Source organism: Phaseolus vulgaris, chromosome 1 (genome assembly GCF_051622355.1).
Source record: "Phaseolus vulgaris cultivar YP4 chromosome 1, ASM5162235v1, whole genome shotgun sequence".
Lineage (NCBI taxonomy): Eukaryota > Viridiplantae > Streptophyta > Magnoliopsida > Fabales > Fabaceae > Phaseolus > Phaseolus vulgaris.
In genome coordinates, this window is record NC_143498.1 from 18,019,515 (window position 1) to 18,045,440 (window position 25,926).

At 32.7% G+C, this 25,926-nt stretch overlaps 1 pseudogene; it reads left to right on the forward strand.

Annotated features, from left to right (window-relative positions):
* Positions 1 to 11,360: 11,360 nt before the first annotated feature.
* LOC150029539 (5.8S ribosomal RNA) lies at positions 11,361 to 11,478 on the forward strand (annotated as a pseudogene; the record flags this gene model as incomplete).
* Positions 11,479 to 25,926: the final 14,448 nt, after the last annotated feature.

Genomic DNA, 25,926 nt, shown 5'->3' on the forward strand with positions numbered 1-25,926 from the left:
TGTTCACATACAACTTCAAATGTAGAAATATTAGTAGTCTTGTGGACTACTCTATTGTATGCATGCTCAATAGAAAAAGGATACTCATCCCAAGAATTGTGGTTGTCTTTCATGATTTCTCTAGGAATAGTAACAAGAGCTATGTTTTCAATTTTATTTTGACCATTCTTTTGAGGATGATAAGAATTTGAAAAGGACAACTTAGTTGCAAGTTTTTCTAAGAGAATCCTCAAATGATGGTTTTCAAATTTTGGAGCTCTATCCAACACTAAGTTTGAAGAGAAATCATGAAGACTTGTCACTTCTCTAAGGAAGAGTTTATCCATGTCCATGAAAATGGAATCAAAACCTTTTGTTGTCCTAGGAAGATCTAATATGAAATTTAGGCTTATGTCTTCCCAAGGATCATTTGCAAAAGGTGAAGGAGATTGAATAGAATACTAATTATTAGAAAATCCTAACTATATTCCAGAATATATAATGGATCGAAGTTGGATTAATGTTGTTCGTATAAGTGATGAGTACGAAAGGGGAGTAGAGGAATTTATACAATTTGCGCAACGTAACGCGATTATTAGTGGTCATGATGGAGCAAAGATTAGGTGTCCGTGCGTTAACTGTTTGAATGGAAGGATACTGGATGTGAATATCATGAGGGAACACCTGCTATGTGATGGGTTTCTTCGATCTTATACAACTTGGACATGGCATGGTGAATTATTAAATTTACCACGTGTTTCCGTAACTGAAGAATATGTGGGTTCTACCATGGATGAAGCAGTACACGATGATGGAGATGATGATCGATTGGAGGACATGATTCGTGATGTGGGAGCTGAGTGTTTTGCAAAAGCGCATGGATATGAAAGTATGTCAAAAGATGCAGAGACTCCTTTGTATCCTGGATCAACTAACTTCACACGGTTGTCGGCGGTGTTAAGATTGATGAATTTGAAGGCAATAAACGGATGGACTGATAAAAGCTTCACGGAATTGCTCCAGCTGTTGAAGGATATGCTTCCAGAGGGAAATAGTCTACCTAATCGTAATTACGAGGCCAAAAAGATTCTTTGTCCCATGGGTATGGAGTACAAAAAGATACATGCATGTCCTAATGATTGTATATTATACCGGAAAGATTTTGAATTGTTGAAAAGTTGTCCGAGGTGTGGGTTATCACGTTATAAGTTGAAACAAAAAGATGATGATTCTATTGATGACATTGAAAAGCATGGACCCCCAATGAAGGTTATGTGGTATCTTCCCATCATTCCAAGGATGAAGCATTTGTTTGCAAACCCAGACGATGCTAAGAATCTTAGATGGCATGCAGATGAGAGGAAATGCGATGGCATGTACCAACATCCAGCTGATTCTATTCAATGGAAGAAATTTGATGATGACTTTCTAGAATTTGGTAAAGAATCAAGAAATATCCGACTTGGTTTAGCTACAGATGGAATGAATCTATTTGGTAATATGAGTACAAATCACAGTTCATGGCCTGTATTACTAGTTATCTACAACTTACCTCCTGGATTGTGCATGAAGCCAAAATACATGATGTTGTCTATGATGATATCCGGTCCGAAACAACCAGGGAATGATATTGATGTTTATCTAAGTCCCCTAATTGAAGATTTGAAGTTAATGTGGGACCAGGGTGTCGAAGTATTTGACAGATTTGCTAATGAAACTTTCAAGCTTCATGCCATGTTATTTTGCACCATCAATGACTTTCCAGCATATGGTAACTTATCAGGTTATAGTGTTAAGGGTCACAAAGCGTGTCCAATATGCGAAGAAGACACTGCTTCTCAACAATTGAAACATGGAAGGAAAACAGTATATCTTCGGCATCGGAGGTTTCTTAGAAGTCATCATCCTTACCGGAGGTTGAAAAAAGCCTTTAATGGACACCAAGAGGGTAGTGGTCCACCAACTCCATTAACCGGTGTTGAGGTTTACGAAAAGGTAAATAACATAGACCACACCTTCGGTAAGTCCAAAAAAAAGTCATTTGTGACAAATATTTGGAAGAAGAAATCAATCTTCTTTGATCTTCCGTACTGGTCGAGGTTAGAAGTCAGACATTGTATAGATGTAATGCATGTTGAGAAGAATGTGTGTGATAGCTTAATTGGTACACTTCTTATCATTAACGGGAAGACGAAGGATGGTCTAAATGCTCGTTTAAATTTGATTGAGATGAACATACGCGACGAGTTGGCACCTATAGAAATGGGTAAGCGTACATATTTGCCCCCAGCCTGTTACACAATGTCAAAAGATTTAAAAATTAGTTTTTGTCAATGTCTAAAGGGTGTGAAAGTGCCACAAGGACATTCCTCAAATGTGAAGAGCCTAGTGTCAATGCAAGATTTGAAGTTAATTGGGTTAAAGTCTCATGATTGTCACATCTTGATGCAACAGTTGTTGCCGGTAGCTATCCGTGGGATCTTACCAAAAAATGTTAGACACACCATAACCCGTTTGTGCTCATTCTTCTCTTCCATCTGTTGTAAAGTCATTGATCCCTCAAAACTAGATGAACTTCAAAATGAAATTGTTGTTATCTTGTGTGAATTGGAGATGTTTTTTCCTCCGTCTTTTTTTGACATCATGGTTCATCTAGTGGTGCATCTGGTAAGAGAGGTTAGATTGTGTGGACCAGTGTACTTAAGTTGGATGTATCCTGTTGAGCGGTATATGAAAATTTTGAAAGGTTATGTGAAAAATCATTATCGTCCAGAGGCTTCAATGATTGAAAGGTACATAGCTGAAGAAAGTATTGAATTTTGTTCATAGTACATGACAAAAGAAAATCCAATAGGTGTTCCAGCTAATTCATGGCACCACAGGCGTTCTACAACTAAATGTTTACGTGGTGTGAATATTGTAAGCAAATCTCGATCAGAAGTCTTGCAAGCACATTTGTACATATTGAATAACACAGATGAAGTTGTACCTTACATAGAAGCTCATAAAGCCATTGTGAAGGCAAATAACCCAAGACAAGCAGAGAAATGGGTCTTGATGGAACATAATAGAACTTTCATGCCTTGGTTTAAAGATGAGGTGTTCAAGGATTCAACGGCACCAGAGACCTTGACTTGGTTGGCTGCTGGATTGAAGTTTGATGTCATCTCATGTACAGCGTACGAAGTGAATAATTGTATATTTTACACGAAGTCCATGGATGAAAAGAGTACAGTTCAAAATTCTGGTGTTACTCTTGAAGCCGAGTCAATGCAGTTTTCGACTTCGAAAGATACAAATCCAGTACTTGGATCAATGACATACTATGGGTTTATAGAAGAGATATGGGAGATTGACTACACTAAGTTTTTCGTTCCAGTTTTCAAGTGTAAATGGGTTGACAATAAAAGTGGGGTTAAAATTGATGAATCAGGATTCACACTAGTGGACTTTCGAAAGATAGGGTATCGAGATGAGCCATTTATAATGGTTCAACAAGCATCTCAGGTTTTCTATGTGAAAGATCCTACATCAGAACATTGGTATGTCGTTTTACACGGGAAAAAACAAGGGGAAGCCATAGATGATATTGAAAATGGCGAAACTCGTTCATTCACAGCAATGATAACTAATAAAGATGACGATGTACTTGATGATGTACATGCAACCCGTAAAGACCACAGTGAAGGAATTTACATATAAACATTCAACCCACATGCAACATGTAAATAAACATTTAGAATTTTTTGTATTATTTTTATATGATTTTAATTCGATGCACATTAACTAATGTTTGTTACCTAATTTTTTTAACAGAGACATGGATGACGACTAGACTCCAGACAGACCTCGATCTGGACGAGGCAGTAGAGGACCTACTAGATTAAAGCGTCTTGCATTGAGACGTGTTGTTGGTGAGAAGACACATGTTGACATTGACGTCAACACTGGAGTGGCTTTTGGTCCTAAGGCATATGAGTTTATGAGCTATCTTGGAGTTGTTTCTCGTGAGAGGCTCTCCATTTTGATTAATTCATGGGATGAGGTTTCAGAGGTTGATCAGAACATGCTATGGGAGGATGTTCTGGTAAGCTTTACATTATTATTGTTATCATATAATGCTTTTTAATATTGATTAATTAATTTTAATTTGATGATGTTATTTTCCAGGCAAACTTTGACATTCCTGATGTGGAACCGCTTCGATCAAAGATATTATCCAATATCGCACTTAAATTTCGTACCTTTAAGTCAAGACTGACTTCGAGATACATTTTTGGCGACCTTAAAGACGAAAATCCATGTTTAAAGTACCAACATATTGATGAAGAGACATGGCGTCTTTTTAGAGAAAGCCGTGAAAATGAGGCTTGGATGGTAAGTGAAGTAACTTTTTTGTTTATATAACATTAATAAGTTTATCTTATTTACTTCAATTTGTTTATTTCAATTATGACAGGATCGTCGGAAGAAAGCTCAAGAGATAGCTTTGAAGAATCTTACCCCACACGTTATGTCTCGTTCGGGATATAGAAAACTTGAGCAAACACTGATGGTGGAAAAGGAGAAATCTCAACAGGGGACGTTGTCTGAGAATGTGGAAACAGGGGTCACTTCTCCTCCATCACCACCTTTTCGCCATGTAAAATGGAAGAGGGCCCGAATTAAAAAGTCGGGTGCACCAAGTTTTGAGCAATCTGGGGTTATAATCGAAAAAATTGTAAGTTATTTTTGTTATTTTCAATTTTTTTAAAGCATTAATTATATTAATGATTGAAAATATGATTTTTGTGTACTCTTGCAGGATTCCTTGGAATCCGACGGTAAATTTGTTGCTGAAGGTCGTCACAATATCCTGGTTGAAGCAATTGGACGACCTGAACACTCTGGTCGTGTTCGTGCCGCTGGACAAGGGGTTGGAATTAAACTTTATTTTGGAGTTTCAGAACGACAGCCATCCTCCTCCTCCAAGAAGAGTAAGTTACGTGAAGAAATAATGCAGGAGATGAGAAAGGAGACTGATTTGATGTGGCTGGAGATGAAAAAGGAGAATGATCGAATGCGACAAGAATTTCTATCGCAACAAGTTTGTGCTGAGCTGATTGAACCCCTTGTTAGTCCCACTCCCAAGAGCACAAAGGGGAGTTGTGCGTCTCCTCCAACATCAGGGGATGATATCAATGGGCAGACAGAGGATTGTGAGCTACTGGTAGTGGGCGGCAAACTTCCTCGGGTGGTGGCACTTGGAAAAGTCTATAAAAACGCCACCACCTTACATAACGTTCCTCTCTCCCCTGATGTGGCGAAGGTAACAGTTGAAAAAGTACGATTTCCTGATGCTCGTGTTCCACTACCTTCAGATGAGGTAACCACTGTGGCCGATGCATTTCAAACATTCGTTGCCTGGCCCAGAGAGCTCATTCGATCTATGCCCGAACCTCATGTAATATTTTCGTTTCATTATATTATTTTTTATTTATATTTATATATTACATATAATTTAATACAAATTTTGTTTATATTGTAGAAACCTTTTCAGCCACCAAGTCCGAAAAAAGAAGTGTGAGGTTCCAGTTGACGATCCTATGGCTTCCCTACGTCTCATTGCTAGTCAGATTGGCAATGATCCTTTTTCAGTTCCGTGGGATAATACATTTTTTCAAATAAACACTGAACTGCCACTGATGATTTACAACACAGATTTATCAGAATTTATATCTGGGAAACAGGAGCTCAATATAAGTATAATTCAATTTTTTATGATGTAAGTATCTTTACCTATTATTCAATTTACTTTATGTTAAATTATTATTGATTATGCTTTAACTAAAAACTTGTAGGTTTTTGCATAGAGTCTGTATCACTGAGGGGAAGGAAAATATGTATGGATTCTTAGATCCTGCATATACTAATCCTGTTGGACCAAACTCAACTGAGACTCAAGCATACATCACTAACATCCTGGAAAAAGAGGGAAAACAAATTTATTTATGCCCTTATATTAATGAGTAAGTTTAATTATATGTCATCAATTATTATTATTTCATGTTTTAAATATTTACTAACTCTTTTCATTGATCATATAGGCATCATTGGCAGTTACTTGTCTTATCAATGGTTGATAAGACTGCTGTGTGGTTCTGTTCCCTACACAAGAAGATGCCCACAAAATTTAAGGATATCATTGATACGTAAGTATAGTATAAACTTAACTTTGTATGTTACTAATTAACCATCTACTAACGAGGTTTTTTGTATTAACCAGTTCATGGCGTGGATATAACATCCTAAAAGGTTGATCCAGTTCAAATAATTTGAACTACATAAGAGTAAAGGTTTGTAATTTTTTTCTTTCTCTATTATCATTGTTTATCAATATACTAACATATTACTTTTTATTGAATTATAGTGTAATAAACAACCAGGAAGCTATGAGTGTGGCTATTACATTATGCAATGGATGATTACCATTATAAGACTAGGTGTTAAAACTGGTTGGAAAGAGGTATATGTTAAATCATTTTTATAATTCTTGAACATATATATATCTAGAAACTAATTTATGTCAACTTTGCAATGCAGTTATTCACAGAAGAAACACCAATGAGTGAGGAAGGCATTTCATATGTTAGAGATTCTTGGTCCACATATTTCATTAATTTTTATAACTCTAGCATAGGTAAACAATAGTGGTTTTATTATATGTAATTTGATCACTTGTAAATGTACATTTTGATGATTTCAATTTATTACTACATTTCTGTATTTGTCTGGCTAGGTTTGATCATTATGCAGGTTATTTAAATATATGATTTCTGCACAAAACAGAGTGAACTTTAAAAAAAAAAGCACTATTTACAAATGCGGTCATTTACCAAGACCGCATTTGTAAATAGTGATTTATGAATGCGATTTTTACCAAGACCTCATTCATAAATCCTAAACCCCAAACTCACTCCCTAATTCAGAATAATATACAAATGCGGTTATTTTAGGTAACCGCATTTGTAAATGTGATTTATGAATGCAATCATATGACCCCATTTGTAAATGCCAGATTTACGAATGCGTGCTGATCAAATGCGGTTCTATGACCGCATTTGTAAATTTAAAATAGCCGCATTTGTTTTACATATCTGCACTAGTGCATCGTGAACATCCTACATGATTCTCTCCTTTTGTGGGCTCTCCACACACTTTAGTAAAGGTACAGAAAAACCTTTCCTTAATAATTCATTATCAATTAGAACATACCTTGATATATTCTTACATAGGATGCTCGCCTCCTGAGGGTCCACAGGCTCTTCGCCATTCTGAAAGCATCCCAAATACATATTTTTCCAACCCTATTTGTACCTCCATTACTTCATCTACTGAGACAATAAAAAATTCTCAATTCTCCTGAATTACAGATCGATGATTTCCCGATTTCTTTGTACTTGCCAATTTACACAGTAAATCTACCCTAGCATTCTGATCCCTTGGTACATACACTAACTCGAACTCTTTAAAGACTTCAGCTACTATGCAAACCTTTGCCAAATATTTTGCGAAATGCGGGTCTCTATCCTGTAAATTTCCTGTTACCTACTCAGTTACCAATTGTGAATCACTTCTTACTACAAAATTCTTTGCACCCATATCCTTTGCCAAACGCATCCCTACTAACAAAACCTCATACTCTGCTTGATTGTTACTGGTTTTTAAAGAAAAATTTAAAAACTGTTCTACCAAAACCCCATCAAGTACTTCCAAAATTACCCATGTTCTACTTCCCTTAATATTAGGCGCACCGTCCACCAATAAAATCCATTTTCTTTCTGCCCTCCCACTCTCCCTCCAAATGTGTTAAATCTACTACAAAATCTATCAAAGCTTGGGACCTAACAGATCCCCTAGATTCAAAACTAATCCCATATTCTGACAATTCCACCACCCATTTCATCATTCTTCCCACTAAATCTAACTTTTGTAAAAACTTGTTTAACAGTTAAATCTATTTTAATAATAACTTGGAAATTTTGGAAATAATACCTCAGTCTCCTAGCTGTAATGACAATTGCCAAAGTTGCCTTCTCTAACTTTTGGTATCCTATCTCCATTCCCTGAAGAGTTCGAATTACAAAATATATGGGTTTCTGGTCCTTGTCTACTTCTTGCGTCAAGACGGTACTGATTGCCCTCTGCATCATGCATAAATACAGATCCACTGATGTTCCTGCCACGGGCTTAACAAGAATTGGTGGTGTCGCTAAAGCCTCCTTCAATTTTTAAAATGTCTTCTCGCATTCATTCGTCCATTGAAAATGACTATTCCCCTTCAAACACTGCAAGTATGGATATGCTTTATCTCCTTCTTTTGGAATAAACTGAGAAAGCGAAGTTATCCTCCCTGTTAGCTGTTGCACCTCTTTAACTGATGATGGGTTTCTCATATTCATGATGGCCATGTATTTATCTAGATTCATCTCTATTCCTCTTTGGGTTAACATAAAACCCAAGAATTTGCCCGCCTTCACCCTGAAAACGTATTTTTCAGGATTTAACTTCAACTTATACTTATCCAATGCGTTAAATAATTCTTTTAAATCTTCTACATGTGCTTCCTCCCTTCTTGACTTCACCACCATATCATCTACATAAGCCTCCACATTCCTTCCTCTCATTCCACTCACAATTTGTTTAACCTCAAAAATATAGACTTTTTCCTTGCTTGTTTAACCTCAAAAAGATCAGCAACTTCCAAAGGTTTCGCTTTACTTGCTGCAAAATAGAAATGAACAACCTGGTGAACACCTCCAACGATGTTATCAACCCCTCAGGCAAACTGCTGAACCAATCCAAAGTCGCCCCCACTAACGTGCCTGCAAACATCTTGCACCTGATTGCATTCGTCCCTCCACAAATCAACATATGTGTTCTGAAAAAATTTTAGGTGGACACTAGGTTCTTGTCTTCCTGCAAATATCCCGCTGGAATTGGTTCCCTCAAAATTTCCTTCGAGAACAGTTGAAAGTCAGGTTCCACCTTATCTTCTCTTTGTTGATCTAGAAATTGTTGGTTATTTTTGTTGTTGGAGCTACTCATTCCTCATTCAAAATTGATACCGATCTCTCAACGATTTGATCCAGCATCTCTCTGGATTGGGCGCTTTCTCTTCTGAACTTCTCCTGGGCTCTTCTAAACTCCTTCGCTCGTTCTTCATTCTGCTTCCTCATTGTCTCCATCATTTCTATTAACACCTATGTTGCCTCTGATGCCGCTTCATTATTGTCCTTTTTTGTCGTCCCTCGTCGTGTTGCCCTCATATTCTTTTTTCAAAAACTCTTGTGCCACATGAATGTTTTTACCTTCCCCACAGTGGGCATCAAATGTTCTACACAAGAGGTGTGCCTCTCAATCTAGAGAATGAAGTTTAACAAGAAAAAATGGCTTCTGGCTCAATAGTCTGTCTTTTTCTCGTTGACCTCCCCTCTCCCTTATACTCAGTCTTCCTTGTATCTAGTCTTCTTTCCAGCCCTTATTCCCTCATTATTCTCTATCCCATGTACCCAACCTATTCCCTTTGTTAATGTCCTTCCCTTTTTAAAATGAGATTCTTCCGTTAACTATACAGATCGGCCTCTAAGTCGTTTCACCCTATTAGCGGGATCAATCTATGACCTCACAATTATTAAATCACAAAGAGTAGACACCCATCAAGTTGGGTGTTCATTTCTTATTTGTGAAAATAGTCAAAATACATAAGAATGGAGAGTTGAATTATATAGTTAATTATTTTTTAATTTTTTTGTAAAACCAACCTCTAATAACAGTATATAGATGAAGTTTTAACTTGATAGCCACACTATCATAGATTTTTTTTGTAGAAATAGCGTTTGACGAAGACAACCATGTGCAACTTTAAGATGACATATGTACTATAAAAAACATGGATTAAAAGTCATTTTAGAAAAGCTCTCTTTCATAGTTAATTGCAAATAACTAATATGTAATTCTAATATATTAATAGAGAGAGATTTACACTATATGATTTTATGCTAATTTGTATGAAAACCCAATCCAGTTCTTGATCAACACCATCAAGTGTCATTGATAAACTATCGTTGCAAATATAAAGGTGAGTATTCTTTGGACCGCAACCACTCTTGGCTAACTCTGACCATTGTTCGAAATGCAACCATTCATTCATTGCTAAGATCTGAGTATTGTTTGGAATGCAATCACTCTTGGCTAAAATCGAGTATTATTTGGAATGAAGCCACTCTTGGCTAAGACAACGAGTTACAAAAAAGTGATCTAAAATATCACAAGATTGCTCTCCAAAAGAGAGAGAGTAACATCCTAAGATGGATACAATATTAAGAAAACTCTTTTAGGTTGCTAAGGAACACAAACAATGTTCTTGTTTCACAGCTAAGACACAAGGGTTATAAGAAGATTACAATAAGGTATGTTCGTAGTCTTTATCATCACCAACCTTTCTTCTTCAAGAGATCTTCTATAAGAGTATAATGGAAAACTAGCCTTCTCCCCATGTAGTGGAAGATTAATTCTTGAGTCAAATATTCCAATTTGATCCTTGGTGTTAATGATAAGGAAGCACAACCAAAAGCATGAAAATAATCGATGTTGGGTTTTCGATTACTCCATAATTATAAGGGATTTTTTCAAGCACGAGTCTAATTAGCACTCTATTTGTACATAACAACCGATGTTAAATTTCTTAGCCTATAAGTGCTTAGGTAAGGAGTTTTTAGAGTATGGTTCTTGTCATCTCCTTGAGATTTTTATTCTTTCATTCCATAACCGCATTTTGGTGAGGTGTTCTTGATGAAGAGAAATTGTGATATATGCCATTAGACTCACAAAACATCTTAAATGCTCCATTTTTGAACTCGGTATCATTGTCACTTTTAATACTTAGGATATAAAAGACATGATATCTTTGTATTCTTTTGCAAAATACCTCAAACACCCTAAAAGACACACACGTGTAGGCAAGGAAGAAAGCCCAAGTATATCTAGAGTAGTCATCAATGATGACCAGACCATATATTTTTCCTCTAAGACTTAGAATCCTCGTAGAACCAAACAGATCCATATGCATAAGTTTTAGGAGTCTAGCAGTGGAAACACAACTTTTGGATTTGAAAGAAATTTTTAATTGCATTCCATGAAAGATTTGGCATACTTCTAATGATGTTTTTCTTTGAATATATTTGAATATAATTAACTTACGCTCAGTAGATTATATTTGAGTCTTTCAACATACAAAATGTTGTTAATTGAAACAAGTGTAAAAATATTATAGAAAAGAGGTAAAAATACTATGACAACACTGTTTCAAATGTGAAAAATATAAAAATATAACCATTTACATAATTTTAGCGAAATGCGATACTTGGTGTGAATTGCAGAATCCCGTGAACCATCGAGTCTTTGAACGCAAGTTGCGCCCAAAGCCATTAGGCTGAGGGCACGCCTGCCTGGGTGCCACACATCGTCACCCCTTCCTCCACACTTAACTAGTTAAATGTGAGGCAGGGGGTGAAAGTTGACCTCCCGTGAGCCAGTTCCTCGTGGTTGGTTGAAAAGCAAGTTCGGGGCGGAGTCCCTCACGATAACGGTAAAAAAATAGAGAAAAAAAACAAAAAAAGGAAAATCACAAGAAGGGAGGATTGAATTGTGTTTTAATTGAATTTAAAAAAAAAATGCAAAATAACATTTGCATGATGGCATTTAAAAATAATTTAGTTTATTACACGAACAGACTGTAACCTTTTTCATCTGATATATAATGTTAGACGCATTTGATTGAGTCTATTGAATCATCTATCCTGTGATATTTTCTTATTGACTAACATATGATCAGATCGTGATTCTTATGTTTAATAGATAATAAAGCAATTTGGAATTACACAACTTTGTATCAAAAAATGACATGATAAAGTATGTTGGGGGACCATCCACAAGCTCCAAGTCACCAAACACAAGACTAAGAATAGAATAATGTACAACATAAAATAGTTGTTTTAGTATATAAAAAGTAGAATGTTATTTTAATTAATATACAATTAGGGTTTCTAGAGCACAAGAACATAAGTACTCACGACACCTTGTCTTGGTTAGAAGCTACAAAAGCTTACCATGGTTAACTAGGAAAGGTTAAGGTAGCTTAAATCATAAGCTACCTTCACCCATGGAAGCTTATATAAAGGACTTCCTTCCTCTTTGAAATTCAAATTTGAACATTTAATTGAAGGACCATTCTGAATTCAAAACCATTCTCTTCCAAATCTTTCTTTGCTAGTGAGCCTAAAGGCCTAGTGAAACTCTAAGAAGTAGGCAAAACTTCTCCTTACCTTCAAGTACCTCAAACACGTCAGAAACTTCTTTCATTCATCATTCATTTGGTGCAACTCTTCATTCTTCTGCTACATCTTCACTTCAATTCATCCAAGTCCCACTTGGAACTACATCATATGTTTTCTTAAAATAATTTCAACACATTCTATCTTATTTAAACAAGATGTTATAGTCTCAACAAGAATTTGTCAAATGAAGATACCAATTCAGCTTCTTCGTCTAAGAGTTCAAGACAAACACAAATTGTACAAATCATCTGAGTTACTTGATTCATGATTCTCAAGTGATTAGATCATGATTTTTGCGTCTAGTTAAACATGACAAGCATATTTGAAAATAGTTAGAAGAAGTTCTAATTGAAAAAAATGTAGTTCATATTGCCATAATAACTCTCCTTCTTGGATTAATGTAAATGATAAAAACATACAAAGTAAAAGGAGATAACAGAGAGAAAATACACAATAATTTATTTGTCTTGAACTCTCTTTATTTATATATATATATATATATATATACACCAAAATTGTTTCTATCAAACAAATAAAACATTTTTATCTATACTAGACTCTTTTAACTAATTTACATTAAGATGTTTTATCTCTGCATGACACAGTCAGGTTTCATGTGTTGTGTTGTGGCTATGGACTTTTTTTCCTTTTTTATTGAATATAATTTTTTTATCTTTTATATTTTTTGCTCGTTAGCTTTTGCAAGTTTTGTTTTTCAGCATTGATCATCTTGATTGTAGCATAAGTAGTTTTAGTTTCTAAAATTTGAGAATCCCTTTTGACTGATTTGATTTAATTTTCAGTTTTTTATCACAAACTATTCATTTTCATAATTCAAGTGTTTAAATTATTTATTTTTTAGTGGAATCCAAAAGATTAGCTATTTTGTTAATGATGAAAATATCCCATATCAAAGTTTTGAATTTAAGTACGTTTTGATTAAGATTATGTTTTTTTTTCTATTCCAAATGAAAACTTTGTGATGTGAGTTGATTTTAGGATTGCACATTTTATGAGTCGCACTTGTGTTTATAATTTTTGAATTAACAATCGTGGTGATAAGCTCGAAGAAGATTGTCACTGGACACAAACTTAACCAAGTGGTTAAGTAAGTGTGAAGTTTCTCTTCTAAAGAGCAAAAGAGAAAACACAATATATGATTAATATGATGATGATGACTTGCGTAATTAAAGAACATAAAATGGAATGAAGCAAGAGGAAAACCAAATTAAAGAAGATGACAAAGATAAGCAAAATAGTGAAATAGAAATGGTGGAATGGGAGAGAGAAATAAAGGAAAGGGTTAAGAAAAAGAAAGCTTCTGTAAGGGATGACTATGGGGTGGTCACGCCACTTGGAATGGTGGATGGTTCCAAGATGAGTGGTGAGGAGCCTTCACTTGAGGTACAAGATAATGTTAGAAAAGATGGCTTTAAACTAGAGGGGAGTGAATTATTTAAAGAGGGTTTTCGCAAACTTTTCAAAACTAGAATGAATTTATCTCAGGAACCAATTGATTCAGCAATTCAGTTAGCCAAAACAGCAAGCAAAAGCTATAGTACCAGAAAAGATTTTCCAATTTTTCAAAATCACTTTTTGCTTTTTCCAGTTCCTCTTCAAGTGATTTAACTTTCTTTTCAAGCCAACTGTTAAGATCTTTCAATCGGTTGTTTGAAAGAACCAATCTATTAGCTTCATCATGTGTTTCTTGAAAAACTTCAAGTAATTCACTATAATTTTGTTCATTTAAGGAAGCACATGAACTTACCTCACTTGAGCTGCAAGATTCATCATCATTTTCAGCTACCAAACATATGTTTGTTTTTTCATCTTCACTTGATGAAGAACTTGATGATGACACCTCATTTTCATCCCAAGCTATGTAGGCTCTTTTTGTCTTGCCTTTCTTCTCCTTGTAACTAGTCTTTTTCTCTTTGCTCTTGTTGGGACAATCTGCCTTTATATGACCTTGCTCACCACAACCAAAACAAGTATAGTTATTTGAATTGAATTCATTGGGTTTCTTGTTTCCATACCTATCCTTGTTGTTGTCTTTGTTGCGGTTTCTCTTTAGGAATTTGCTGAATTTTCTTGACAGCAAGCTAAGGTTTTCCTCATCACTATCATCACTAGAATCTTGCTTTCCCTTGTGTTTGGATGCTTTCAAGGCTATGCTCCTTGTGTGCTTATCTTCACTCTCTTGAACATTGAGTCTATTAATCTCTAGCTCATGTTCCCTAAGCTTTCCAAACAAAGAAGCAACACTTAATGATGTTAGATCTTTAGATTCGGAAATAGCAGTTACCTTTGGTTGCCATGCACTATCAAGACATTTCAAGATCTTGATGTTCAGCTTTTCTTTATCAAAGGTCTTGTCTAGGCTCATTAGGTGATTGATGATGTGCGTAAACCTTTTATGCACTTCAGCAATTGTTTCTCCTTTAAGCATTCTAAACATCTCATACTCTTGGATGAGAGCATGCTTTCTAGCTCTTTTCACCTCATTTGTTCCTTCATGAGTGACTTCCAAAGTGTCCCACATTTCTTTTGATGATTTGCATTGTGAGACCCTGAAAAACTCATCAGAATTTAAAGTAGAGGCTATAATATTTTTGGCAATGCAATCGAATTTGGCCTTTTTGCTTTCTGCATCAGTCCATTGAGACCATGGCTTCTCAATGACAGATCCATCCTTTTCAAACTTTGGGATAAAAGGACCATTTTCAATTGCATCCTAAATTCCTTTGTCAAGAGATTCCATAAATATTTTCATTCTTAGTTTCCAAAATTGGTAGTTCAAACCACAAAACAAAGGTGGTCTGTTAATTGAAGCACCTTCCCCAAAAGGTAGTCTATCAGCCATTTAAAAAGATTTTTAGGATCAACTTGAATAACTTTCAAGAACCAAGCTCTTGATGCCAATTGTTAGAAAAGATGGCTTTAAACTAGAGGGGGGTGAATTGTTTAAAGAGGGTTTTCGCAAACATTTCAAAACTAGAATGAATTTATCTCAGGAACCAATTGATTCAGCAATTCAGTTAGCCAAAACAGCAAGCAAAAGCTATAGTACCAGAAAAACAATCGGTTGTTTATACCAACAAACAACAAATAAACTGAATTTAAAGAGTTAGAGATAGAGAGATTGTACACAGTTGTTTATACTGGTTCACTCCAAACCAGAGCTACATCCAGTCTTCTCAGAAACCCTGAGGATATCCACTGAGCAATCACCACTTGATCACTTACACCACAACCAAGAGAATGACCTTGAACACCTCAAGAAACACACTCTCCTTGGCCAACACTAAGATTGCTGATCTTGAACACCTCAAGAACACACAGCCAATCTCAGCAAACACAAAAACGAATTGTTCAATAGAGTACAAGGATTACACTTGTTACAGAAGATAATCTGAAATCAATACAAGCAGAATCCTATTCCAACACTTTGATCAACCACAAACTCTTAGCAATCTCAGCACTTTGAAAAACTCTCTTGAAAAACTTTGTCAAAGATTCTTAATTGTCAAATCTATTTTTCTGAATTTATTCAAAGATGTAGTTTGTTATCAAATCTTAACAAACTCTTAAATTGCATTAAAAGATTGGTCAAAGCATTTAATGACTGGAGCGTCAGTAGTTAAAACATTTAAAGCTCAGTCAAAGAAAACAGTTTTTTCTGTTATGGTCCCAAAACAAACAATCGGTTGTTTCCTCGAATCAATCGGTTGTTTTGGTACTTAACAGTTCAACCATTCAAAACAGTTTTCAATCTTTTTCTCAAAACACCTAAGTATAAACAATCGGTTGTTTCGACAAAACAATCGGTTGTTTTAACTTAGTTTGAAAACATTTTACTTTCACAAAGATTGAGAATGCTAATGCTTTTGATTTAATCATAGGATGGATTACAACATATAAACTACCCCAGAACAAAGCTTAAACCAGCACAGCAACATCAAGCATAGCAGAGGCTTCAACATCCTTCAAAGGATTTGGATTCTTCAAAACTTGAACACCACTTGGTTCAACAGATAAGACCCAAGAAAAATGTAGGAGACAAAGCTCATTGATCACTCAAACAAAGTTTCTCTTCTATATTCAAATTCAAGTGTCAATACATGAGCCAAGAAACCATTTATATAAGAGAGAGTGACTTGGAGAGCAAGAGGGATAAAGGGGTAGGGAAAGGGGTGGCTAGGGTTGACCCTAGGTCAATGTCGCACCCTATAGCCTAGTTTCTAGAAGTTAGGCTAAAAAAAGACCTAAACCTAGGTGACATATGAAGAGTAATTGGTTTGGCACAAGTCCAATTTATGCTAAGTGCACCCTACTCTAATTAAAGTAAAATTAATGAAAATAACTGGTTTTCAGGTCCCATCATGTGGGCTCTGCTCCTGGTAATCCTATGAGGAATGATAGGTCTCAATACACTAGTTATGGAATGCTCCTGACCTAGCCATGGGTCCTGTGTCACGCTCCTGGTCATCCTTCTAGAGGGTTGGGCTAGTTCAGTGGTTGCCTCATCTCTCAGGGTTCCATCACTTTGTTACTAGATTAAAAAATTATTAAAGTTGAAAAAGTTGAAAAAAGATTAAAATACTTTTAGGTATAACCAAGTCCAACCCAAATTGTCATCTCTTATAATTTAATTGCAGAATTCCAGGGTTCTGCAAAGTGAACTGGACTTTAAGATGTTTAAAATAGTTAAAATAAGTTCTAATTAAAAACATGTTTAGTTCATATTGTAATCATAACTTTCATTCTTGGGTTAATGAAAATAATAATAACATGCAAAGTAAAGGAGATAACAGAGAGAAAGTACACACAACAATTTATATTGGTTCATCTCTTACAACGAACTACATCTAGTTCTTGACTAACATATCAAGCTCAACAAGGCATACTCATTTTGTGAAGTACATTAGAGTATATTTTTTTGGACTCTTAGGAACTCCTAGCTAACCCCTTAACTATTCTTGACTCCAACCACTCTTGCTTAATGAGTATTCTTTCCCAACTAACACTTGACTCAATTGAGTACTCTTTCTCAAACCACTCTAGCTTATCTAAGTATTCTTTATCAAGTCATTCTTGGTCTAACCAAGTTTTATTTCAACAAGTCATTGTTAGTTGATGGTGATAATTCTACCTCTCAGGAAGTGGACCAATATAACTATAATATAGTTGATAAATGGTTATTGTATCTGTTAGAATTGGTGGTGAATTATTTTCGTAAGATTTTCGCAAATACTGGTGTTAGATTAAAAATAAAATTAAATCAACTACTTCATTTACCTGTTCAACTGATTATAAAAAGCTTAACAATTATATAATCAAAATATAAACCAGTTGTTTCGAGAAATCAATTGATTGTTTTACACACAGAACACTTGAAAAAATTATATGATAGATATCATAGTAAGGAAGAAAGAGATAACACAGGATATTATACTTATTCACTCTTAAACAAGAGCTACATCCAATCCTCAACATACCACTGAGAATTCATTAAAGCAATCAAACAAGATTACCAAAAACAGTCAAGAGTGTTGATATTGAATCCTTTAAGAACACACACAAATTTCAAAAACCCTATCTGAATCTATTTACAACAAAATACAGTAAAGAGGAATGAAGTTCAAATACACTTGGGTTTGATACAAATGAAGAAAAATAGAAATGATAACCCAAAACCTACACATCACAACAATGATCCAAGATTGAAATGTAATATTCAAGAATGATTTTAAAATTGTTTTGTTTTTCTCTTGAAAAGTGTTATGCTAAATTATCATAAAACATCTTATGTAAGCTTAGAAGATTGTTAAAGTAGTTTGATCATTTAATGAAATCAGTGTAAATCAATTAAACATAGTTTGAAAAACATAACAGTATTATGTTAAAATCATTTAATTGTTTTTTAAACTAACTGATTGTTTTCTTTAACTAATGAAATCACCATATAAAAAGTCGGTTCTTTTTTCAAAATAACTGGTTGATTTCACTAACATAAAAGACAAAAAGAAAACAAATTATTTTTAAATCCTTTAAAAACCTTTAAGTACTTTCAACAGGTTGATACGATAAATCAATTTGTTTAAATACTTGTTATAGTCAACAAACTTGTATTGAAGTAATTTGAATTGATTAATATATGAATCAACTAGTTAAAATAAACACAGATTTGGAAAACAAAACATTTAAAGAAGATTTGAAATCATATTTACTTGGATCATAACTAGATGTAAACTTACAAGACAAAATCTACCTAACTAGACACACATCATCAGGTCTTCGTGACAGATATAAAATCATCAAAGCTTCCTTGTTCAATAGTATCCACAGGGACTAGAAGACAATGTAGTAGTTTTTATTCCTCTTACAAAGCATAATATAAATCTTTGCATACATTAAAACCAAAAAAATTATGGATTGAATAACAGTGTTAGATAAAAATTGAGAACAGGTGTACAAAGGAAAGGTTTTCAAATATGATAAGGTGTTGGGATTGAATAGACTTTGCAACCAATCTACACTCAATCATTATATATGCAATACATTTCAACTCTTTTACTCCTTAAGGACAAACCAAGTTAATCCCTTAATCATGGTTATCTACAAAGAAAACTATCATAACCAATCCCAAGGTGGCAATCATCAAGGTAATGATTGACTCCTTTTTTGTCTCTTATAAGTTGTCATCTAGTGCCTATTAGTCTTTTTTCTCAAGCTTTGAAGCCCGTGTCTATGGATATTGACTTTTGTGCTTTTAGACATTATGATCTAAAATGACTAGGTTTGTTACACTCGTGACAAACTATATGACTCCTTGTTTTGTCCTTTTTATCTTTATAGAACCTTTTGGTATTATTCCACCTAGTGCCTCATCTCTTGTATCTTTTTTTAATATTTCAAGTTATGAAGGTAAGCTCTTCATCTTCCTTAGATTCTTCTTCATCTGATGCCTTATTAAAAGCACTAACAACACAAAGAACTTTAGAGACTTTTCTAGATGACAAAATCCTGAACTATTGTTCTCTAAACATAGTTTTTCTTTTACAAGATGACATTGAGCTATTTAGTTTTTCTTTTTTTCCTTGTCTTGTTGAAGTTTTCATTCATGCTTTATCATATTTATAAAAAATTTCATTATGCTTCCAAGTTTTATAAGACTCACATAAGGAAACAAAAAAAAAAACACATATAAACACCAAGAACTTGAACTATATAGGATCTTTTGCTATCACTTGTGAAACCTTATTGATAACTCTCATTTTTTTTTGTGATTTTTTAAACTAATTGCATCTCCTAGAGATTTCTTTTATTTTTATTTTCTATTTTTAGCATAGGTTTTCTTCTTCTTTTTTTTGTAGAAAGTTAGAGTTGTTTTCTACAAAAACTGCAATTTTCAGCTAAAAATTTGCATAGACCGACTATTTAATTGTATACGATTTTTGTAGGAATATTTTCAAGATGATCTCTGACTTATGGAATTTTGATGAATATATTTGGATCTTAGAGATTGGAAATATTTCAGTTGGAAGGATTAAAACCATCAATTATGCTAATAGAGAGCATTAGACAATCAAAAGGTCAATGAAGCATTAAGCGGTTAAAAAGCTGAAGAAAATATAGTTTAGGAGTGTTGTATTAGATTTTAGTGGGGAAATTTCTATTTTATCTAAGGCTCATCCATTTGTAGTGATTCAGGACTCTATAAAAAAGGAAATAAATGAAAAGGAAATAAATAAAGAGAAATAAGGGCTCACAATAGTTAAGTACTTAGAAAATTCACTTTACATTTCAGTTTTTAGTTTTTCTATTTTTAGTTTAGAGTTTTTGTCTATTCAAGTTATTTGTTTTATCTTCTTCTTTCTCTCACATTTTTCTTCTTCTCTCTGTGTTTTACTTTCCTCATTGCTTTACATTTTGCAAATTTACCTTTGCTCATTGCTTTACATTTTGCAAATTTACCTTTGAAAGTTGATTGAATTATGAAAATGGGTAACAGTGAATACGAACTGATGTTAGACGATGCTTTGTTCGAGTTATTTTCTTCTTCGAAATTATTTTGGAATTCTATTTTGATTGAAAATTGTTTTCTTGAACATACAAATTGACTGGTTATGTGTTTTTTTATTAACAAGGAATCCATATTTGAGTTTCTTGCATTCGAAGTCTAAGATTACTTGAGCATAGTTCCATTCCCTGTTTCGGTTTTCTAGAATGAAATTCGCTTTTCTCTTTTGTAATTCCTTCTAATTCTTACTTATTTACAATTATGCATTTACATTTCCAATTTATGCATTTAATTCAATTTAGTTTTATTAATTTTAATTTCATTTTAAATTTTAGTCATGCTCTATTTTTCATTTCCAACGTTTATGTTTGAGCAATTTTTACATTCTTACATTCTTACAATTTACATTTTCGTCTTTTACATTTTTTCAATTTACATTTATGTCTTAATACTACCATTAGATGTTCCATTCATCTTCAGTACGACTACTAGACGCTTTAGTAGATGATTCTTGTTTAGATGATCTGACAATTATACTTAACTTTCTTTTGCAAGCATTCATTTGTATTTTACTTTTAGTTTGTAATTTTAATTCGCTTTACATTCATGCATTCATTAAACCATCTAACGAAGTTTTCCTTTAAGCATCTAATACATACTCTCAAGGTTATCAGACTCGAGAGTCTACTCAGACTCGTGGGAGGCCTGTAAAATTGACTCGTAAACTCGTAAGAGTCTACTTCACATAAAAAATTTAACAAAAAAAAATTTCATGATACCATTTCCGTAATATTAAAATAAACAACTTCATACACCAACAAAATAACTAAAACAAGACAAATGTTATCAAGTTTAAAAGTCTCATTCATCTAATCCTCTAAGGCAATCATCTCCAAGATCTTCATGATCATCTCTATCATCATCTCCATCACCATCTTCATCTTCATCTACCAAAAATCTTTAAAAAATCCTTTAATCCCCAGTCTCCCCAAAAATCCACAATCTATCCAAAAATTTCCAAACACTAAAACCTAAAAATAACCCTAATTAAAAAATCACTAATCCTAAACCCAATTTAAAATACCCTAAATCCAATTTAAAATAACTCTAAACCCAACCTAGAACACCAACAACAAATACTTCTGTGGTGATTTGGGAGTGGCGCGACGATGCACAGCGCAGTGTGATGACGAGGCTGCATGGTGCAACGACGAGGCTGCACGGTGCGACGACGACAGTCAGGAAGATGGCACCGCGAACGTGAGATATGGGAACCAAAGAAACCCTAAAGTCTAACCTAATATTAATGAAACACTTTTTAGCCTTTCTACCTAAACTCGGTAACTCAACCACGAACTCGCGAGTTCACCGAGTCCAACCGAGTCTATCCGAGTCTGTTCCGAGTCCACTCAAAAATGGGTTTGCTACCGAATTGACTCGTGAGGCCTCAACAGACCCTTAAACTCGTAAGGGTTTAAGGGTTAATCATAGGGTTTGATAACCTTGCATACTCTATTTTTAGTTTTTGGCTACAATTATAATATTTGTCTACTTAATTTCATTATTTTCATTTAAATTTCAAATCTACTTTTAATTCTTTTACACATTCTCATTTACTTTTCAATTCTTTGCATTTTAATTATTGATAGATTATCTTTTAGATTATATTCTTTAAACAATCTATTATGTACTTTGTTTTAGTTTGTGTTTGTTTTTAATTCTAATCTCAATTCAAAATACGACCATTTTAATTTATAAAAGAAAGAATATTATACAATAAATTCCATCTATATTAGCTTATGTTGACCCTATATTATATTAAGAGGAATTTATTTTTATTTTATAAACCCGAATAACTAGTTTAACATTTATTAAAGAAAACATATTGACCACTTGACAATATAAGAAATTAGAAAAATTAGCATATACTTGAAAAAATTTTAAAAATGAGAAAGAAAGGTGCAAAATTGATCTTAAAAGTAATTAAGAGAACCAATTTGTCTTATAGATGAAATAATGAAGCGTTTCCTCCTTCTATAGACTCTATTCAAGATTTAATAATAGTTTTGAAACTTTCTCAAACCAAATCCTTAAACATAGCTTGAGATTGGTGTTATACACAGTTGATAGCTATAAAATATATTTTAATCCATCAAATCAACCTGTATAGCCAAAAGACTATTTTTAATGAATTAATGTAAGTTTTTAATCCATGAAAATTATTAATTTTAATCAATTAAAATAGAAAGAACTTTGTAGCATAAACAGTTGAAGTCAAATTAATAGATTAAAATATGTTTTTAAAACTTTTTTCTTTGCATTTCCAGCAACTTAAACAATATTTTAATAGATTAAAATATGTTTAATCATTAGAAACTTACAACCAAATTTAAACATGGAAAAGGCGCCTAAAAGTGACTTTTCTACAAACACAATAATTACAACTCAAAATCAAAATTAAACGCTTAAAGAAGATCACCGTCAACTTCCAGATAGTAGTTGGAATTATCAAATCTTCTAATTTTAAGCTTCTTTATCAACACTCTTGATAAAGAGAATGACACTTTTCTTCATCCTCTTTTTAAAATAAACAAAGTTTTATATGAATTAAAAATAAGAATTTTATATCGGTATGAAAAGTGTACTTTTTTTTTCTCATGAAAATTGATATCACTAAAAGAAAAGTGAACATTTGAAGTATACGTTGATACCAATTTGAAGCCCCCACTTTCCTTTGTAAGGGTTTTTCCAAACTCAACACCTTTCTTGAAAACAAAAATTAAAGACCCATTCATTTTAGCGTTGATATTTTAAATTTTAAAAAAACATTTATCTGGTTCCTATAATTTTATAAATGTGCAATTTTGGTCCCTATAAAATTTTAATTACAGATTCAGTCCCTTAATTTTTCAAAATTAAGTCATTTTAGTTCACTGTTAATATATTATTCAATTGTTAAACAAAATGATATATCCATCAAAATAACATGAATTAAAGTTAATTCACAAAACTACTATATCTTATGTAAACAAGTAATTGATCACTCACAAACATATTTTACACTCACAAACATATATTTTACTTTCATGACATTAACACTGGGCTAAAATTGTTTTAAAAAACTGAGGACTAAATTTGGAATCAATTTTTTTTACAAACAATATTGAACTCGTGAAATCATAACAAGTCCTAAATTAGTTGCGGTGTCTTTTAGGTGATGAACAAGATGTTTAATATTTATGTCCAACCATCTTGTCAATAAATACAGTTGAATCTATCTCAACTGGTATTCTTTTAGAAGAAGCCGATTCAATCTCTAAATTATGAATTGAAAAAATAGAAAATGATGAACCATTAAGTAAATATAAGATGAATTAGTTCAAACTTCTAGAAAAGTGAGACGTCCTCCTAAAGTTAGAGTGAAATTTAATAAGATGATCTTTAAAACAAATTAACTCAAGAAAAAATAATTATAATAATATACAACAATATCATAAGATTTTACATTTTATTATGGCTACTGGTTTTCGGGATTCAATTGTTCCTCTTTGTTGTTTTGAGAGTTACATATAATTATAATGATATACAACAATATCATAAGATTTTACATTTTATTACGGCTGCTGGTTTTTGGGATTCAATTGTTTCTCTTTGTTGTTTTGAGAGTTACATATATAAGAGAAGGTTCATTTGTTTGTTTCCTTGTCTTTATTTTTTTTTCATTTGTTTGGTTCAAACTTCCAATGTAGTTGCTTAGATTACTACTAGAAATTCTTTTATTATTTTTTTTTGCTTTTTTTCTAGCGTGAAAGTAAAATACCAAAATAAATTAAATGTAAAAATTTCGGTCATAACTAAACTACCTTAAGTGCTTTAAATATAATAACTGATGCATCTCTTTCAAACTTACAGAGTAGGTTAATGTTTAAAGAGCTATTGGAAGATTAAAACTTCTATCTCGTGACACCAAATCAATCATATTTTACTTATAGGATTGGATGTATGAGGATGTGAGAAAAAAGTGTGAAGAAAATAATGATATTTAGATTGGGGTATGTTAGTGTGGAAGAAAAGTTTATGGGAGTTTGTGAGTGATGTGATGGTTGTAAAAGAATTTTGAATTTTTTTAAAGGTGTCAAATGTTACTTTACAAATTTACCTTTACCTATTAAAAAAATTTAATAATAAAATGTGTTTTTTATTTATTTAAAACATATTCATAAATTTAAAAATTATAATTAAAATAAATAAATATATATTAAATGTAAATAGATATAATATAAAAATTATAACAAAAAAAATATGTATTCAACAAATTAAATAAAAACAAAAATTTCAGATAATTTCTTAAAATATTAAACACATTATAAAATTTAAAAATAAATAAGATATTATATAAATAAATAAAAATATTATTTTTAATATTAAAAACTCTAATGATAAAAAATAAAAAATACCACAACAAAAAAAATATAAGATAATTAACAATAGAAAAAAATTTCATAAAAATTATAATTAAATAAATTATAACTCATAAACATAATAATCATACACATAAATATATTAATATAAACACAATAAATTAAATAAAAACAGAAATTCAACAAATTAAATAAAAATAAAAATTCAAGTAATTTCTTAAAATATTAAACATATATTATAAAATTATAAAATAAATTACATTTTATATAAATAAATAAAAATATTATTTTTTAATATTAAAAAACCTTACATAATAAAAAATAAAAATAAAAATACTACTATAAATTAAGATAAATTTGAAAATAACACAGGTGACTTTTCCTCTACATCTTATCTTTTCATTTTTTATGAGAAGAGAGAATATTTATCCTCTCATTCTCTTTCTCACAAAATCCTAAATCTAAACAGTTAATATTTCCTCGCTTCTTTGTTCACGACAGCACATTCATTGAAGCAAACAGAACTCTAATAGAAGCAAACAAAACCCTAATGTCACAATTTCTCAAAATCCCTAAATAAATCCTCAATAACTCACTGGACAGAATTGAATTTCCGAAATGCTTCATTAATTTTTCCCAATTGCTTCTCCAATCCTTTCATTTTGATAGACTTTAAGAATTTGAATATTGAAATAAGATCTAATTTTACTGATTACAGTACAATCCTCTATTACCCATAGTTGAGTTCAAGAAAAGCCAAGATTTCCCGTCCAAGCAACCAACTTACATCATTTTTTTACAAATAACTACAACGTAGAACTATTCTAGCAAACGGAAACCACTCAAGTAGTTCAGACTCACAAGTCCAGTCAGCTTTTTATTTATTCTAATATAATATGCACCTTCAATTGCTGCCCCAAATGAAATGAGTGCATCTGGACAAAAGGTAATTGTAAATATGATAAGTGACAAGAAAAGAACATTTCTCAAATAGTAATCTAAGATTTAATACCTTAAAATTAAGACAAATTAGCTCATGCCAATGAAAATAAGTGCCAGCAATTAGAAACTAGTTCAAACATCGAGCACCTGGAGTGTGAAAAAAAATGGTAAGGATCTCACTCTC